General features: G+C 25.1%; 1 long non-coding RNA gene across 1 annotated transcript; it reads left to right on the top strand.

The window, feature by feature from the left end:
* The first annotated feature begins 7,334 nt into the window (after window positions 1-7,334).
* On the top strand, window positions 7,335-20,748 carry LOC129612695 (uncharacterized). The gene is made up of 3 exons (XR_008697270.1): window positions 7,335-7,517; window positions 7,616-7,739; window positions 19,835-20,748. It is a non-coding gene; the product is annotated as an uncharacterized LOC129612695 (long non-coding RNA).
* Window positions 20,749-21,175: the final 427 nt, after the last annotated feature.

Below are 21,175 nucleotides of genomic sequence, written 5' to 3'. Positions count from 1 at the left end.
TCATTAAAATAATAAATATCAAAAATAAATTTAAATTTATTATAAATAATTATTATACAAAAAATGTATGTAGGTACTAATAGAATACAAAATTCAAAATTATTTTTTATACTTGAAATCTACATTCATACAAAATATATTTTTTTAAAAGTTATTCTTATTAATTTAGTATTTCGTTTTGTACTGCTCTGTAGAAATTATTTATAATATTTTTTACTATTATTGTAACTCTACAATTTCTTATCAAAATATTTTGAATGAAGTTGTTTTTGGAAGTCTTAAACTAAGAAGTTTAAGAGATTATTTATAGTAGTAATGATTTATAGGAAATAAATAGAACAAAATATGGGTCAAACTCCATAGATATGGGTAGTATGAATTTGTTATAAGTCATTTTGAAATGGATTAACTTTAATTGTTAACAAGATTTAAGAACATATAATTGACATAGTAATATTTAAATTATGTCAAAAATATCAAATATTTGACGATCATATTAATCATGTCATTGGCTTGATTTTTTAAATGACAATCATCTGAAATAGCAGCTTTTGCAATTAACATTTCAAGCAATATTTCAATAAATGGCGAAATTTAAAATTTCGAGATTAAAATGTTTTCTTTGTAATTCATTTTGTCAGACATAAAAATCGCTTATGCATCCATCCGTCTACAGAAATGGCAAAAGAAAAAATTAAAATAATTTCCAGTTGCTTTGACAACATATATTGGAATTAACAACGCGTACGTCATGTTGCGTTGGAATTCCCGATTAACATCAGTTCCACGCACTTGATATACTGGAAACAGGTCATATTTAAATCTTTATGGCGCTATTCAGCTATTCAAATTCACTTTGAATTTTCTTTTTTATTTAAAAACATTATTAAAGTAAATTAAAGTTGGCCAATTACAAAGCTTCCTTGGCATTTTTCTTTAAATATTTAAAGTAAAATTTTTCTTAAATTTTCTGTTATAGTTTTTTATTCTATCAAAACATAAAATATTCAAATTAATTGCAAATAATTCAATTAAATATTGTCTTATAAATAAAAAGAGAAAATTAGAAAATTGGAAAATTTAAGGGAAAATTTTTTATTTATGCAAAATTTATTTTTTATGCAAAATCTTACAAATTATTCTATTGTTTCTAATTGAGATTTTTTATTTTTTTTTAATATTTAATAAAAAAAATTTATGTTTTAAATTTTAAAAAGAGAAAAAAATTTCATATTATTTATTTTATATTGTTTTCTTAAATTTTATACTTTTTTTTCTTCATTTCTAGCACAGAAGACCAAGTAACTAGGTGAAAATTCCATCTTTTGTTTACTTGAATAGAAACACGTATATTATACGAGTATTTATAGCATTTCTTCAAAAATTATTTTATTATTTAAGAAAATAATGTAAGAAATTCATGAATAAAATTTCCATAAGAAAATTGTTACAATTAAAAAAGCAACATAAAAACCCAAAAAAGAAAATATTAAATTTTAAAATTATTTTAAGAAAATTTTTTAGTAGGTACATAAAATTTTCCAAAATTAGATTTATACGTTTTAAGAAATTTTATATTGATTGTTTTAAATAAGTTAGGAAAAAAATAATGGTTAAAATAAGAAAAAAAATGTTGTAGAATTTCTAATTTTTCCAGATGTTATAGGATTTAAATGCAAAAATAGTTTATAAATATTAAAATATATTTTGATAATATAAAAAAATAATGGAAAATTTAAGGAAAACTTTACGTTTTTCAATAAAAAAATATGAAATTTTCACAATTTTTTAAATATTTTTAATACAAATGATCTAAAATTAAAACTAAATTGAAAATTTTGAATTCTTAATTGAATTTTAATTTACAAAACAAGCAACTCTGATCATTTGATTTCATCATACTTAGCATATTCTTTGTATGTTTTAATTTCTTAATTCTGCTCGCATTATTTTGGAATCTCTTAAATGATTTAACCTTCACTTAAGTTAAATTTTTAAAATCAGATGGTTTTGAGTTGATTCTTAGATCTGTTGCTCGATAACTTCCAAACGATGTTACAATTCAAAATGAAAATTCCATGCAAACACAACATGCAAATGTTTCTGGTTGAGTAACAAAAGCATAATAGAAAACACTTGTACAATCTCTTTTGTGTTCGCACGACCAGTTCATTTTGTAAAAATTTGTCTTATATAATATACTCTGAATAAATAAGCTGTGTCAACACTGAATTTTGAGTCAATACCCAGTTCGGTACAGTAAAACCTCATAATGTCCTTACTGGTTTATATAGGGTTCAAAAAATCTCCCATTAACAAGCAATGAAATAATAATGATGCAGTGAAATCTTCAATTATTTTCACTGAAAAAACGCGCTACCAAGGTTAAATTTCACAATTCTACCCTAAAATACAAAATTTTTTAAAATATTTGCATTAATTTAAAGTACAAAATGTTCTTTAAACTTACATAATTATATACATATGTATAAAAATACATACATAAAAATCTTAAATAATTATTACATTTTTATTAAATCTTTTTTTCAAGATAACTTTTTTAATTTAAATATTGCTAAGTGATGATGTTAAGTAATTAAAATTATTTAAAAAAAAAGAAGCATTCAAAAGAAGAGAAGAAAAAAAAACAATAAAATTTTTAATGTAATGATTTTTTTACAATTTTTCATTCAAAAAAATTTCTTACAATATAATGGAAGAATTCCTTACATCCGAATATTTTAAAATGCTCATATCCTTGAAAATCAGAACAACAAAAATTATACATAAAAACATCATTTTTGTGCATTACTTTCATTTCATATGTACAATTCCTTTATCAAAACTCGTCGACTTTGTCATCGCATCCTCAAAATAAGAAGACATTAAAATGTACTCACAAATCACACATATGCGGCGGTACGGTAAATATACTTCTAGCTACATACCTACATACAACATTTTAATTTAACATTTCTCTTTTCTTTTGTATGCGCGTTTTCATTTTCTTTACACAATAATGTTTTCTCATCTTTATCATTTTTGCAAATTGAAACATCCTTACCTAAAAACCATGTTCATCTTTTGTTCATCCTTTATTTCTTTTCTTCCTTATTTTAATATAAAAATGAGAAAAAAATAAAAGAGAAATTTTTATAATAATAAATAATTACAAAATTTGATATGGGTATGACTAGGAAATGTCTACATAAAATCCTGATGGTATGATGATATTTTTACAAGATATCCTAGAGAATTACTTGAATGAATAAAAATAATGCGAATACAGTTGGTATAAAAATGAAATTATAAGAAAGTTATTATTTTATTTTGGGGAAAAAATAAAAAGGCTTTTTTTTCTTTGCATTTGTGAAAATTCTTTGCAATTTGTGGCACAAGAAAAATTGGGCTAACTGAGTGTGTAAAATTTAAAATGAACAAAAATAATTTATTAATCAAAATTGGGATTCGATAGTCAATACTATACTGTATATAGTGAATTAAAACTTTAGAAACTATAATATCAATATCAATTGCGTGTAACTGAAGTTAGTCATGAATGCGACATGACGCCCGCGTGTAAAAGTTCGAATATACGTTGATAACGCAAGTGATTATTATTTGGTTTTTTTCTGCATTTCTTTAAAGGCTGAAGAATTGAGGATTTTTATATGTCACAAAATGAATGGCGAAGAAAACATTTTGATTCTGAAAATATTTTCCGCTTTATTGAAATAATTTGTAGATTGTCAACTGTGAAAATTGCTTTATTGCAAATGGCCTTGTGTTTACAATAAACATATCAAACTATCAATTAGCAGTGATTCGACAATCTGTGCTGACTTTGTTTGTTGCCGTTAAGGCAATGAAACACTCTGTGCGGTAACGCAAAACAAAAATATTGTTAAAGGGAAGGTGTAGGTAGCATTAATGGAGGCAAAATATAATTTTTGGTTCGACGCATTTTCTATTTATTTTTTTTCCTATTTTGTAAGTCTTGTGTTCTTTTACATATTTTTGTAATTTGTTTTTGTCCTGAGTTTTTTTCATTTTTGGTATGTTTGGTTTCAATTTTCCTACAACTTTGCGTTATTGTGTTAGAAACGGTACAAAAAAGGAATTGTTATACATTTTCATTCATTGCTCTATAAAAACGCTATTGTATTCGCTAAATTTTACTTGATTTTCGGCTCTATATTTTTTTTTGGGAAAAAATATTTGGTAAGCAGATGTTTTTTTTCATTCTGTTCGACTTGACATTTTGTTAAGAATTTTTTTTTTTTGAAATGTTAATAATGTTAGAAAATGTTTTTATATATAGACAATATAATATTGTCTATATTTTAGTATTGTTAAAAGAGTTCAGATTTTATGATGAATTTTTTAAAGAATTTGGAAATGTTTTCAAACTCGCAATTTTAAATTTAAATTTAATAGGTACTAGGAATAAGATGAATTTATACAAATTGGAGTACGTTTGAATGAAATTTTTAAATCACATTTAAGTTTGCAATAATTTATAAGTTTTATTTATTTGATATCAAGTTTATAAAGTGATAATTTAACCCTGTGTCCAAAATGTTAATTGTTTCTGGTAAAATAAAATTAACTGCCTGATTTTATCCTGCAGTGCGCAAGAAGTTTAATATCTGCTAATTTCTTGTGGCTATTTTCTATTTGTAGAAAGTATGAAATCATGTTAATCACGCCATTCGTTTGATTTTGCAAATGACAATCTTCTTCAATTATGCAATTATCGCAATTGATATTTTTTAAATTATTTCAATATGTTTTAAATGTTTATATGTTTTTATATGTTTACAAATAAATATTCTGTTCGTCATTCATTTTGTCACGTATAAGAATAACGTATGCATCAGTCTCCAAAGGAATTCCAAAATTAACTACAATAATCAGTTGCGTTATATTCATTCACTCAATTTCGCAGTTTATTCTTAAGATAAATAGTCAATAAAATTCTTCTAATTAATCAAAAAACACAATTTTAAAAACAACATTTTAAACTGGAAATGGTAATACTTTCCAAAAAAATCAAACAGTACTGTAAATGATTCTAGCCCTTCAGGCATTATAAGTCTTTTATAAATTAATTCAAAAATTTTAATTTTATCCTTGATCTCTAGATTTTTATGCAAATAAAAATTGAAATTAAAATATTTTCTGAATTAATTTAATAAAATTTATTAAAAACAGACGCCTATTTTATTTAATATTTTTAGCAACTTTTAATCTAATGGATTGGTTTTGAAATATCTTGGGTCTGAAATATGATTCAATATTAAAATTTAAGACATCTGGCACTAGCATAATTTAACCAAAAAATTATTTATTAAATTTAAGACAATCTTAAAAAAATTCAGTTATTCTGCATTACAGTAGCAGTACTGGAAAATTTTGATTTTTTTATCATTTATAGTTAATTTAATTTAATAAGAAAAAATAAAGATAAAAATTTTTTAACAAATTCTTGTAACTTTAAAATTTACTTTTGAAAAAGTTCAATGATGTACACAAAATATAATAATAGAATACAAAAAACATGAATTTATTTAATATTGTACGGAGCAAGTGAAATAAAATTGACATGCAAATGTATGTACACACACAAAATATATGAATCCATTCGTACATAATTCTTTTTTCATACCCTCTCTCATACAATCCAATAAATATGTAGATATTTGTATGATGCGCAACAATATATTATGGAAAATTGTATGAGAGGAAAACAAAATTTAATTTATTATTACAGATACCTTTACATACCTGTTATTATGTTGGGTATTGGTATTAAATTATCTAGTCTACTGTTTTTTTTATTTATACGTTATTATCCTCCCGTAAAAAATACTTTAATTTTTATTTTCCCAAAAAAAAACTTCGCATATCCTTAGAAAATGTAATATACAATATGTTAATATATATATAAAATGAAATCAAATACTTCCTTAAAAAAATTTTTGTCGTCATCTCTTTCTTTCATCTCTCTCGATTGTGAATATTTTTTTTTGTTAAGATCAAAACAAATATCTTTATGAAGGTGGAAAGTGGGTGAAGCATGTGTGCGGTACAAAAATAAAAGTTGAGTTAACAAAAATATTCATGTAATTCTTTTTGTCAAAAAATATCTTTGTATATAATTTATTTTTTATAAAGTAAAACTGGCAGTCAGTCACCTATATAACTTCCCTATTTAACGAGCAAACATTAATGCGTTAGTATTTTTAGAATTTTCCAGCGAAAAATTGCAATATTTTTTCCAAATGAAGTTTTTCGTGGCAACTTAAAATGCATAATTTGTTGTTCAACATGTTATGTAAACATTTTACACAAATTTGATGTTATTAAATGTCAAATTTAAATTTAATTCACATTATGTACAACAAATTACTTACAATACAGTAACGCTTAATGATACAGTACGCTTACTTACAAGTGTATGATTAAACGTATGCACAGCTATTCATGTTATGTTACTCACACACTCTCTTCTACAAATAATATTTATTTTTTATTCTGCACACATTCAATGCAATACACATGTAAACAAGCCCAATGTGTCGCATTTTAATAATTTTAATTTCAGTTAACACTATATTATATCGAAGTTTTACTGTACTTGTATTATTTAAAAAATATTAAATGTATGGATTCAAAATATAAGAATGGACGAAGCTTGGGGAATAAATTTAAATTGAAAAATCTAAAAAAAATCAAAGAAATTGAAGATGAAAATAAATTTTTTTTTTCGTTTCATTTCAAATTTTTAATGTGAAAAAATTGTATAAAAGAAAATCTTATGATATTCATTCGTCGTCGTCGTTCATGTTTCTTTCAATTTAAAAACTGATTGAAGATTATATTTCCGTATAATCAGCATAAAAATTTAATTTTACATATATTTTATTGATAAAAAAGAAAAAAATAATATTGAAATATGTACATAAAATAGCTACAAGTATTTTAATAGTAGGTATAATAAGAAATATTAGAAAATTTAAAAATTTAATTAGAAAATTACTGAAATTATTATTAAAGATCAAGATACATTCAGGTACCAATAATATATTATTGTTCTTTTGAACTTTAAATATGAGTTGAAGGTTGTTTTAATATAAACATTTTTCCAGGAAAATAGGAAAGAAAATTTTCACATTACTTATGTATTAGTTTAATGCACTACATTAATATAATTTGATTAGTTTTGCCATGTGGCAACACTGATGAAATTGAACGAAGCTATTGAACGAATCTATTTTTATTTTTGCAAACTGTCACTTTTTTTTATACAAAGTCATCAAGTGGAGGGAATTTAATTGTTCTATTTTTACAAGAATAAAAATGATGAGATTATCGAATAAATGTTCCAAAAAAGATTATATTAATAAATAAAAAAGATAGTAATGTGCATCTGCAGACGATCAACCCAAATAAGCTGACTGCGCTGAACGAAATATTAAGAACGTAGAGACTCCAACCTGCATTAACTTCAACAGGTAAGTTGAAATATCTTTTAGATAATGTAGGTAAATCAAATGTACTTACATACATATATCTATATGAGTATTATATACTTTGATGAATTTATTTTTAGGTTCAGATGAAAATTTCTTCAGATAAGTATACAATAGTATTGATGTTTACATACTTTGTATTCTTTGAAAAGATTTTGTGCTTGTGACGTTACGGCGTAAAAATCAGCATAGACGTAGTTATAGGTAGGTAAATTTTTAAAGAATTTCCAATAATTTTAATTTATAGGTAACATTTAAAATTTATTGATTTTTTTAAAATTATGTTCGAAATATCGTTGAATTCCGTGATCTATTTTACTTTAAAATAATTTTTAGAATTACAACAAAATGGGTATAAATGATTTAAATTATAAATTTAATTAGTATAGGCAAAGTTTTAATATTTTTAAAACTAAATTAGACAATAAAACGTTGTCTAAATAATTGTTTTTTTTTTCATATGTGAAATTTATGTCAGAAATAATTGCTGAATCCACTCATTTCTAAATATTGTATGTACTTATAAATTTGTTCCTTGAATTATAAAAAATAATTATTTAAAATTTTTCAATTGAAAATTATGTTTAAATACTTTAAAAATTTTTTGTTCACAAATTTTTTTTCCACTAATTCCATCCAAGGTGTTCTATACAATTTTTTTCACCTGTTCTATTTTCAAATAGGGCAAACTATCCTCCTCTTGAAAAAGCAAATAAAAATCTTGCAAATTCAAATTAAATTTTGTTATTTTTAAATTAAGTTTAATTAGAAATTAGATTATAAAAAACATCTTTTATTTTCAATGGAAATATTTAAAATTTTCAAAAAATGCAAATATAGGTGAATCCTTCACTCTATTCTTTAGAACATTTTTAAAAGATCACTTCTGTTATATAATGTTAATTTCGATATAAAAATGAAGTGGATAAAATTCAATTTAAAAGAATAATAAAAAAAAATGAAAACCAAAGATGACAATTTTTTTTTCAATAATCGCCTAGTCAATGATTTCTTTGTTTGTTTTATACTAATAAAAAAAAAAAACACATATTAACATTCAATCATGCACTCTTATTTTCCAACACACTTAATACCGATGGGATGTTTGTATATGGTAGGATAAAATCACTGTCATTGTACATATATACATACATGAACTCTGGAACAAGTGCAGACTTAATAATCATAAAAATCGATTTTGAGATCTAATATGGAGCTTTTCTTTTGTACGTACACACATACATACATGAATTTTATTTATTTTAGGAATTGATAAAAAACGAAAGAAAAAGCTGGAAAAAAAATAACTTAAATTGAATAAAATCACTAAAAAGTAAATATTTAGTGCACATATACGAATATATAAAAAATTGCATTGTACGAGTTTAATAAAATCGTTTCAAAATATGTGCACATATACATATGAGTAGTACCCATTAAAGTATAATATTGGAAGAACACCATTGGAGATATTAAGATATAGAATTAGATTGAAGTGCAAGTATAATATTATAAATAGGAAAAAATTGGAGTAAAATTCATAGAATATAAGCGAACAGAATTTAATTTTTTTTTTAATATCTTGCATAACACATCTTCATTTTAACCCTTGAAGTCCTTTTTATTATCGTATAATATTGAAACGAATATCTAATATAATATTGTCGTCATTATAGAAAACATTCCATATTCATACTTAAAATTTTTACTCTCTTCTAATACTATGTACCTACATGTACCACATATATATTAGTTAGGTACATTAAAATATTAAAAAAAAGATGTGATCAACACATAAACGAACGGTATTTATCTTCTGAACAACACATTTAGAAATTTTTAAAATCTAGTCTTATTAATTTAGTAAAAGAACGGTAGAAGGTGTGTGTAAATGTCGTTTATAATTTAAATTCAAATTTTAAAACGCAAAGCCAATCAACTTATAACACATTTTAACAAGTACGAGTTTTGTGCATATTAAGACTGAGGCTCACTGTCCTCTGTATTACAATTTTCAAAAAAGGTTTTATGTTACTTTCATAATATTACCGAACTGAATCCAAATATAATAGTTTAAAAAATTAAAATAAATTCATTAAATTACGTATGTGAAATGAGATATGATAAATGCTCGTATCTGAAAAATGATAAACTCGTATACAACAATAATGTTCAATTTCTTTAACTAGATAAACTAAAAATTATTCAACCCATCAAAATCCGAAAAAAAATTCTAATATAAAATTTAATGAAAACGGGTGTATATAGTCGAGATTGAGGTACAGAATCGCAGTATTAAAACCTATCTATATAGATTGACCAAAAGGTTTTTGCCGGCATCTCTCGGAACTTGACTATGAAATGCATTTTGTATTGAAAAAGCGCCATGCGAACTTTACCAGAACAATACCTTGCATATTGTGTGGTAAAAATATCTAAAAAAAATGTTTTATTCATTTTATCTTATACTTTTTTCGCATTAAGGATTTTATAATAACAATCAAAAAAAAAAAATTCATTGAACCATATTGTTAAAATTGAAAAATAAAAATCGCAAGGATCTAAGCAAAGTATGTATATTCCATGTACGTATGTACGTTTAAAGTACAATAATATTATAATGTGTTATATAAAGGGAGTTCATATGTGACATTGACGACATTATTATTATTGCTTTTATGACTTTTTAAATTTTTTAAAGAATAAGATGAAAGATATTAAGTACGTACGTCGTACATATATGTGGATGTATGTGTATATGGTATTTTGGGAATTTAAAAAAGGATAATAATATAATATTAGAATATAAAATATCCTTGAAAATGAAAATTTTCCATTTAATTCTATTGGAAATAACTAAATCTCTCTTAATGTTTTTTTTTTTTCAATTTTCCATTTTTCGTTGTTTTCTGTCGTTTTTCTTAATGTTTTATTGAAAATTTCTGAATTTATATAGAGTTAAGATCTTTTAATGTTAAAATGAGCTTTTAAAGACATTTTATTTTAAATATTTAAAATGTAATTTTTATTATTCAATTTTATATTTTAACATATTCATAATACATACATACATATATGAAAATTTTAATTTATATTGTTTTCATCGAAAATATTTGAGTTAATTGAATGTTATAATGTTAAATACTTTTAAAAGACTGTCTTATGTTTTAAAAGGGAATAATAACTTAGAAACAGAAGTCAATTAAACTTTCTTGATTGGTAGTAAAATTTAAAGAACTATTGGATATTTTATAATGAAATTCAAGGAGACATTAGTAAAAATTAATCAATGGAAAACTAAAATACCCTTCCTCTTAATAATATAGAAATTTATGACATCATGGCAATAATAATCAAACATAAAAAGCCGACACGGTGGGGATCTGAGATCCCTTTTGTTTGATCTGTCCCCTACTGTGGATAGTCAATGTCGGCCATTAGGGGCAGCCTTGAAGTTCTGCTTGGGAAATCGAATCTTCATTGAGAAGCTATTGAGAGAAGTCATCTTGCGAAGCTGTTCCTTGCATTTTGCTCACGAAAGTTCTCTTCGGAGCTGCTGGGGATGGATCGAACTCCATATTTTAATATTTCAATTTTCCATATTTTAATATTTCATTTTAGCAATCACAACTCATTTTAATAGTGTTATGAAGTTTTAAAGAATTTTTTACTTTATATACTTTAAAAAAATTGTACTTTAATAATGAAATTTAATTTAATTTCAATAAATATTGTACATACTTGGATTTGTTGTATTTCGCCCATACACTCAAACAGTACCAAATAAAATGTTAAAGTGTTTAATAAAAAAAATATATTTTTACTATATTCGTATGTCATCAAAAAATTTCATACAAAAAATTCATTGAATTTAATTTGAAACAAAAGATAAAAAAACACAAAATTTTCGACTTGCATTGGAAAATCAGTGAAAATCGTTTATTTTTCGTATAGCTAGGTATATTTTCTTTAATTTTATATTATTCCATTTCAGTTTGAACTTTTCAAGTGCTTTGTACAACAAGTCGCATTTTTACAGGTGTACATATGTGTATTCCCATATATACATATATATTTGTGCGTTAATTTGAAAACCTTCCGAAATCAAAAACGTGATAAAATATTTTATCACGAAAATAGTCCTTTTAACACAAACGCATAGTATTTCTCTTCTCTTTTCAATCTTATTTAATTTTATTATTATTATTTTTGTTAGTGTTGTCGAGTTCAACTCTTATTCGTAATTTTGACTTAATATAATCACATTTTACAATTTTATATCCTTTTATCTTTTCTGTTTTTCATTGCTTTTTCATTTTTTTCATTACTTTTGTTGTTGTCCTTTCCCGTAAAAATGAAAATGATGTAAAATAATGCTATGTGAACGCCAACAATGTTGTAAAATACGAAAAATTCATGATTTTTTTTATTTTTGAAAATGTTGGTGTCTTCCAAAATATTTTTTGCCCCAAAAAAAAAAATTTATCTATGTATGTACAAACAAAAAGGATTTTACCATTTTTCCATCGTAATTTTTATTTTCTTCCTTCTTTTTATTATTTTTCGATTTTTGTTTTACGCAAGGATGTCAACCGCAAGCATCATATTAAAATAACTTTAAAAAACAAAAAAATATCACCACTACACTACAATTTTCAATTTTTGATTTGCTTTTTTTTGTTTTCGTTTGTGTATCACATTGCGACTTGTGTTGTAGTGTGCTGTGAATGGAAAAAGCAAAAGGAAGATTTCGAAAATGAGAAAAAAATTAAATTGAACCACCAAGCAAAGGACGAAAAAAATTAGCAGAGAAATGTTCAAATAATAAAACAAAAAAAAAAAAAACAAGGCAAAAAAACATGAAAAACTCTTGATGCGTGTCTCTTCTCATTAGCGGCAACGAATGTGGCGTTTACTCTCCTTTTTTTTGTTCTTGTGCTTTTTGACATTTTGCATAATTTTTATCATGACTCTTTTACGAATTATACAATATTTAAGAAGGTGTTTTATTTCATATATCGCGTTTATTCGCGGAGTTCACAGTGTTGTTAATTTTTTTCCAAGAATGCGGGAGTGAACAGCAGTAAAATATAGGCGAAAAGAGGTGAGCGGTAAACAAAAAGAGAATTTTCATATTTTAATTTTTGTTTCCTTTTATTCTCATTCGTTTTTTTTTTCTTTTTGAGTAATATGTTACGCTCGCATACCCTATACGCTCCGGCTCCGTTATAAAAGTTTTTTTGTTTTTCAATAATTTTCAAACGTAAATGCGGAAAAAATACATAGGCATTCGTGCTGGTGCTGCCGGTACTGCTGCTGCTTCTGCTGTTGGAATTTAATTTTTTTTTGTGTTTGAGCCATACGAGTAAGTTCAAGGATCAAACAAAAAAAAAAAACGAACACACGTCTGGTGCCTGGAATTTTTCGTGATAAAATATTTTATTTTTTTTTCATTTTAAAGCTCATTTTTAATTTTTTTATAATATTTATTTTTTTTTCCTTTTATTATATTTTATGTTTCCTATACTGTTGAATTTTAACAAACAGAAAAAATTTGGAAAATGGAAGAGAACTGTTTTCCCAATTCTGTTGCTTGTTCTCGGCTCATTTTCTTTATATGTAGCTACATTTGTTTTTTTTTTTTTTTGAAAATTTAATATTAAATTTAACAATATATTTTTTACATAAATATGACATACATATAAGTGTGTGTATGTGTGTTTAAAGGTTTTATAATGAGAAAATAAAATTTCAATTTCTAACGTTAAACATTGTGTGCAAACAGGATGTTTTTTTTGAGCATAATTTAATTGGTGCGTTGTAGGGGTAAAAATATTTATACTACATACTGAACATGCTTGGATTTAGAGCGTGTTATACAGCGATTCGTGTTAATTGTTTTAGTTCAACAGTAACATTTTTCGTTTTATATAAAGTTGTATTTCAAGATTTCTTTTTCAAAAAGAGGGCCTTTTCAGAAGAGGGTAAGAAACAACCCTACTTACCGCCACTTAGAAATCCAGGAAGTATGAATAACCTGAAAAGGCGACTCCTCAGTAGTGCCCACTTAGGATGGTAGTTACGTTTCCAAAAACAAGGGAAAAAACCGCAAGAGGTCAGAAAATTAGCATAAGAAAGAAAGAGATACATAAGGAAAGAGGCCCAAGTAGCTCATGGGTGGAAAAGAGTTTTTAAAACCCAAGGAGAACAAGCGATAAGAGGGAGTATTCAGAGAACTGAGACAGGATTAAGCACCATACATTTCGCTCCGGGCACTACCGTCAAGGTCATCAAAGTCACAGATTTGGCGAGGGAATATCACTCGGCAATGCTGACACAACTGAAGCTATCCACGTTGGAGGAGAGATCGTCGATGAGGTAGCCAAGGGCTGAGATGGAGTGATTCAGTTTAAGGGAATTCACTTCAAACCGAAGATGATTTTCATCGACTGTGCAGATGAAGAAACTGCAAGATAGCTGGGGATGCAGGCGCCACATTGAGCATGGCTCATAATAATGAGCAGAGAATTTTACAACAAAAAATATATGCGTTAATTCCTAAAATATCTTGTACATCGATATGTAAAAACTTTTCCCGTTTTTAAACAATATAAGAATATTTATTTACATAAAACAGAAGAATGCATAAATACGTATACATTTACATATGTATCTATGCATATAACATAAATATGTATTTTATTCCTCAACGCTCTATACTAACAGTATTACTTGTTCGGCCGGATATTACAAGTCAATATATTTGTGAAATAAAAATGAATAATATTACACACCTCTATATACACATTTAGGCATTTTACGGATGTAACAAAATTTTTACGTGCATGTGATATACAGAGAGTATTGTATATGTACATTATTAATGTTCAATCAGCAGAAAACACATGAATTGAAAAGCATTTTATAAGGATAATAAAAATATTTGTGTAATTCTAATTTTTATTTTTTTTTTTTGTTATTATTCTTAGGTTTGGAAGGAGTATTGTGTATTTTTGTTAAATATTTCATAATGAAATTTTGATACAATATGTATGAAAATATTGCAGAATAAATATGTATAAAAGTAAACAATAAATTCTTGTGTAAAATTTTCAGGTTAATAAACGTATTATATGCCTTTATTTATTATTTATATTCATATACAAGCAGCCATTTTTTTTTTCTGGTAAGGCTGTGCTTAACATTAATTATTCATTTTTTCGGAATATCGAACTCGATTCTCTTGAGGAAAAATTTTGATATTCTTTAACATTGTAATGAGCGGCATAGCCAAAGGTTATGTCGAACAAGTCAATCATAAAATATTTGTATTATTTTTTAAGAAAATGTCAAATCAAGCTTATTACGAGTTAATAGTACTGATATTTTTTTTCAAATTTTTATGAAATCTCAATTTAATGTAAAAAATGAGGTATATATTACCAATTGTTATAATAAATTTTAGTGAGTTAGAACCAGCTTTTGCATTCATTATTAAGCAAATATAAATATTTTGCGTCTCAACTTACTAAAACGAGACATTCTTGCATTATCCTCACACAAGGCTTTGTCTTTTCAATTATCATTCCAAGAATTCGAAAAATTTGAATTCTTGAAAAATCCTTGAAAAATTGGTACAATTTTATCATACTCCTCTTCAAATAAATTCACGAACAAAGCGAAAAAAGTTTTATTCAATACATTAATAAATTTTTTGACATTTTGTTTTTATAAATAACATACATACATATAATTAAATGTCATTTTGATATATGTGTCAATATCTCTTTTCCTTTATAATAAAAATATTCTTAAATTCATAACGTGTAAACAATTTAATTTTTTTCTTTTTGCAAGAACCAAAGTAATCAATTTAAGTACTCACATCACAATTTTTACATATTTATTTTACATAATTCTTAAAACAAATTCATTTTTGAATAAATGTCAAATTTTAATGGATTCCATGTAATTTTTGACATCATTCCACACAGTGTTACCTGCACCCAAATTGAAGAAAACAATTTCTCTGTACACTCTTTGTGTATATTATTAATTTCCATTAAGCCTATTGTGTTGTATATTGACAAAATAAAGAGAAATTATTTAAAAAAATTTCAAAATATTAAAATCAATTTAGGAAAAATAAGAAGAGATTCAGGGGTAAAAAATGGTAGGGGTGTAAATATAAAACATCAGTCAGCAATAAAAAAATTTTTGTTGGTGATGGTTATTTATCGCCTTATCGGCTTTTTTTTATTTATTTTGATATTTTTGAACGAAAATTGACATAAAATATTATTTTTTATTGCAACAGTTAAAGTCGATACTTGTATTATATTATGTTATATAAATGAATATTTTAAATGATATTATTTTTATATGGCTAGTGAATGTCAAAGGTATTCTCACATGCACACAAATTTACATTGAGAACTAAAGGCAAGCGACTGAACTAAAGAAATTCCTCAAAATAAATTGTTGATTTTATTTATTTGTGGCCTTTTTATTTGTTGTTCTTATTTCAGTTTACCAATAGTTAATATTTTGTATGGTGTAGGTGTATATGTAGTGTGATGGTAGACAGGTTTGTGTTGTAAAAGTGAAAATTATTTTTTCGTTTGTTGTTTTTTTTTTTTTGCAAAAATAATTTTATTAAATATTTTTATTTCATTTTGAAATGATTTTCTTTTTATGCATTAACACAAAAAAAAAAAACAAATTATCAATTAAAGATGGCACTATAATAAATGAAATATTATTTTATACAAACATTAAATACTTGACACGAGGCTGTGTTTTGAAATCAAAATTGAAAAAACTTAATGTTCATATTTTGGGAAGGTTTACTGACGAAGTATTGCTTCTTGAGGAAAATGGCCAAGAGTCATGATATTGCGGAAGAGGAGGACATGGAACACTTTTTCATGTCCGTACGTTTCTGGTCTGGAAGAGGAAACACATCCTGGGGGCCGCGCTTTGCTGAGGAACTTGTCCTGTCAGGGGACACTTTGGCGAAGCTCTTGAGATTTGTCTTGATATTTTTTGGGTTTGTCATTAAATGAGGGTCGTCAAATGTGTTAATTTGACAGTTGCAGATGAGCCTTCTTGTTAGTGTAGTGTATGTTTATCGTATGGGTGATTATTACTACGTTACACCTATTATACTTTGGAAAGTTTTTTCTCAGATTTTTAAATTTTGAAGGAACATGAGTGTAAAAAAATTACAAAAATCAATAAATTTTTCATATTCATTAATATTTTTTAAATTGTAGAATGCAAATAATGTTCAATGTCACAAAAGCTAGGAAATTATTTATTTAAAATATAAATTAATTAAGAATATTATTTATAGAATGAATTAATTCGAATTATTATAATTTATTTATAAATACCACAGGATAAAATAACAAAAATTATTATATTAATCCTTACACATTTTTTAATATTTTAATAAAAATAAATCGGAATTAAATTAATGTAATATGTAATTAAATAAATTTTCGTTTTAAATGAAATTTTACTTTACCATTCCTTTCAAATTTGTGATTAAAAAGAAAAACAAAACACAAAAAATGGCTGTTGTGTTAACCTTTAATATTTTAATTTGATGAAAATAATAAATTTATTATGACGTGAATATATTGGTTTCATCAATATATTCAGGATAAAATCGATACTTACTCAATAATAATTAAAATAAAGGATGAAAGAATAAGGTTAATTTTTGAAATTTTTTTTTTTTTGGTTAATTGGTATATCGTTATTGAATTTTCAAAATTCAATCAAAAAAAAATTTATTAATATTTTAATAGGATCAAAATTAAGTAATTATTATAATGAAATATATAACGAAAATTAAGGTAAATACGCCTTTTTATAATGTTCTCTCACTTATATTTAATGATTTTCGTACTTAAATTAAATAATGATTTATTAATTTCGTTCAAAGGATTGTGCTTGGCTTATTATGAAAATCTATCTACTTTACAGTATTGCACGGCTACTAAAATTAAACTGTAATTAAGTTCTTTATCAAATTTCACTTTACAACAAAATAGTCACTATGCATGCGTTCGGCTTAGTGTAACTGATCGTCAATTGACATTATTGAAATTTTGCTGTTTGACCTTTGCGATATTTTTATTACAAGTCAAATAAAAAAAAAATTTGCTTATCTGGAAAAAAATAAACGAAAATTTGATTAACATGACCGCATCGAACACATGATTTTCACAGTTGACTTAAACGAGCAATAGGGGTATCGAATATTGACGTCTGTTGCGCTTAGCAGAAAGCTGAAATTGAATATTGGTATGAAAAGTTCCTACTTTAAATTTAAATTGAAATCATAATTACTTTTAACAAATCTTTTTTTTTTCTTTCATTTTCATCCTCAAAATTATTTTGCTACCTTTAATTTTCACCATTTTAATCTTTTACATTAATGTCAAATCGTGTTTAAAAATCTAAGCAAATTGCTATATAAATTTTAAATTCGGCATCCCCCACCCCCGTAAAATGTAAACATTTTTCTATTTTCTTAATAGGAAAAAAATCAAAAACAAAAAGTTATTTAAAAAAATTTACTTTCTTTATTTTGTAAATATCGAAATTAAATTGTTTAAACACGAATATTTTAAGCAAATAAAATTTAATATCCTTGTAAATCAGTTTTTTTATGTGGTAATTATCGTAAATAACAAAAAAATTACAAAAATAAAAAGAAAAGTTTTTCTTTTATCAAATTTTTTCATTTGCTTTACTTCACTGTTTTTTGCTCCAATTACCATCATTACACACAATTCGTGTGAAGAAAACAAAAGTTAAAATTTTTTAACATATCCTAGATACTCGTATTATTCTAAAAGCAAAAAAAAAAATTAACCTACTTTCTCTAATAATATTGACGAAAAATTTTCTCTAGCACCTAACTTGTATTCCATTTAAATATTTGATTTCTTTAATATTTATATTATGAGCATAGGTAAAGGTACGAGTATGTCTTGCGAATTATGTTGTATATAATATAAAGTTGATGTCAATACATACATACATACGTACTTTTGAAAATCAGTTCTAACAATTATTCTTTCATACCTACTGGGAGGATATGTTATGTTGATGTATACAGCGTGTTACTGGATATTAAATTGTTTTGTTGTATATTATTGTGTAAATTCTATAAGAATTTCCATTTAAATTTGAAAAAACAAAACAAAAATGAACATAGAAAACAAAAATATCCTGAATAAATAAAAATCAATTTAAGAAAACATTCTTGTTACAGTGAATTCAGCATAATATTCTTTTAATTCAATTGGGAGAAAGTTTCATGATCAGATTACAGAAATGAGTATAAATTAAATAGATAGAGAGAGAGAGACAGAGAGAGGGTCAGTAAGCTTTTTTAAAAAGAGAATGTACTGTAACAAAAAAAAGACCTAATTATCACAAAAATAAAAATTATTTACACTTCGAATATCTGATCTACCGTTTTGAAGGACCTTTGATGCAATCATCATGTGAATTTCACAGAGAGAGAGAGAAAATGAGTGTTTATATAAAAGAACACTGGGGGGGCTGGCAAAGAGTAAAGCATTTCAATTTTGCTATTTTAACACATCTAGAACTAAGTACGTGAATTTATTTCTATTGCGTTCATAATTGTTTCATAAAGTTGATCTGATCTAGGATCTGAAGTATTGAATATCAGAAAGTAAAATTATTTGTCGTCTATCAGGAAACTAAAATTTAACTTGTACACATTCTACTGTAATATTAAATCAACATTCAAGCATTTCACTAGTCAGATCTATATTACGCCTATATATATGCAATAAGAAAGTAATTTTTTAACATTTACAACTTTAAAAATTTTTTTTAAAAAACCCATACACAATCGAGAATTTATCGAGATATTTTCTCAGTTCTTTCAATAGAATTTCTTATTTTTTTAGGATATTATTTTTTTTATGTTACGTTCTGTTTTTCTTTCTTTTATTCTAGCATGACTAATGAAAATTGCTTAGTACGCAATTTTTTTGTATTTTTATTTTTACCTTATCATATTATGTACGAAAAATTCGCATTATATATGGGATGGAGCCTTAACACATTAGGAGGCGAAAAAAGTTGAAAAGTTTGTCTTTTCACCATTTCTCTTATTCTATTCTATATATTTTTGTTCGTTTTTCTTTTTTCTATTATAAATGTTTTATACCAGATGTGGCGAACCTTTTTACCCTTAGAGACCATATTTAGAATAACAGTAACAATTTTTTTTATTTTATATTCAGTTTTTCTTTATAGACCGCTAGCAATAAGGGACGAGAACGAAGTGAAGCAACAAACCAGAATAGTAGTTGACCACCGTAAACATAATTTAAAGAATTTACGGGATTGCGCAAGAAATCCAAAGACACCACAGCAGGACTTGGGCCGCAGGTTTCACGCCTATGTTCTATACCATCTAATGTGTACTTTCCAAAAAAAAGAAAAATTTTTTTTACTTTTTCTTTTTGTCTATTTAGGAAATTTGCACACGATTAAATTTAAAAAGGAAAATTAAACATATAGTAAAAACCAACAAAAAAAAACTTGAATGAAATTTTTTTTATTCGTCACACGTTTAAAAGTCGTTTATTTTTCCAAGAAAAATAGAAAAAATGGAAAAGAAAAAAGGTACACACACACTTCCATTTTTAACCCCGAAGTAATTTTTTTTGAATTCTTCGCTTTTTATTAATGCCTTCGTTTTGTTTCTTTTGTTTTCTTTTCATTCTTATCGCTATTAGGAGTCAATTCTAGGTAAATAATAAAAGTTTAAAGAAGATATGAAAGAAGAAACCCTACTTTTATTCATAAAATAGAGTTGAAGAGTAACTGTACGTGTAGAACGGATGATATTGCAGGAAATATTTTTATAAGGAACCATAGATGAATAGACGAGTGCAAGAATGTAAAGAAGAATATTGAGGTTGGAGCACAAAAGCAAATAATACAAACAAAAAAGTTGTATACAAAATGGAAAAAAAACCTTTTTTCTTTTCTGTTTTTTTTCTGAGGTCGTTAGTTGACAAATATTGTAGGAACTGATTTTTAAAATTCCTTGTAAATTTGTAACACATTACGCCAATGGCATATTTGCCAAATTGTAATATTTTTTTTTAAATATTAAACGTTCCGAGAATACTTTTTACTTATTCTTATTTTTTGAAACACATCATTTTTCAGGGTTTAGACAAAATAATGTTAGTAACCTTGAAGAAAAATCTTAGTAAAATTTGTTTTTACTCGTAAGTATTGTTTTGGTATGCTAGAATAAAAATTTATTTTGTTTTTATATTAAAATCTTGTAAATTTATGCATATTTTTTAGGAGATATAAAGAATTTTTTTAAAGAAATTCTAAAATATTGAAAATTGAATTGTTTTTAACCAATGCAAAATTTCTAAAATTCAACTTTTGTTGAAAGTAAAAAACATTCGAAATTTTATTTAAAGTAATGGCGAAACTGAAATTTTCTGCTACTATTTGCAAAGACCAGTACCAATGTCTAGGATTTAAATCACGTTGGTTTGGTATCACTGATAACAGTAGTAGGCTTCTTAAGTTGGGTATAGAAGAATTTATTTCTT

This window comes from Condylostylus longicornis, unplaced genomic scaffold (assembly GCF_029603195.1).
Source record: "Condylostylus longicornis isolate FDR11 unplaced genomic scaffold, ASM2960319v2 ptg000076l, whole genome shotgun sequence".
Lineage (NCBI taxonomy): Eukaryota > Metazoa > Arthropoda > Insecta > Diptera > Dolichopodidae > Condylostylus > Condylostylus longicornis.
This window is presented reverse-complemented; position numbering and strand designations above follow the sequence as displayed.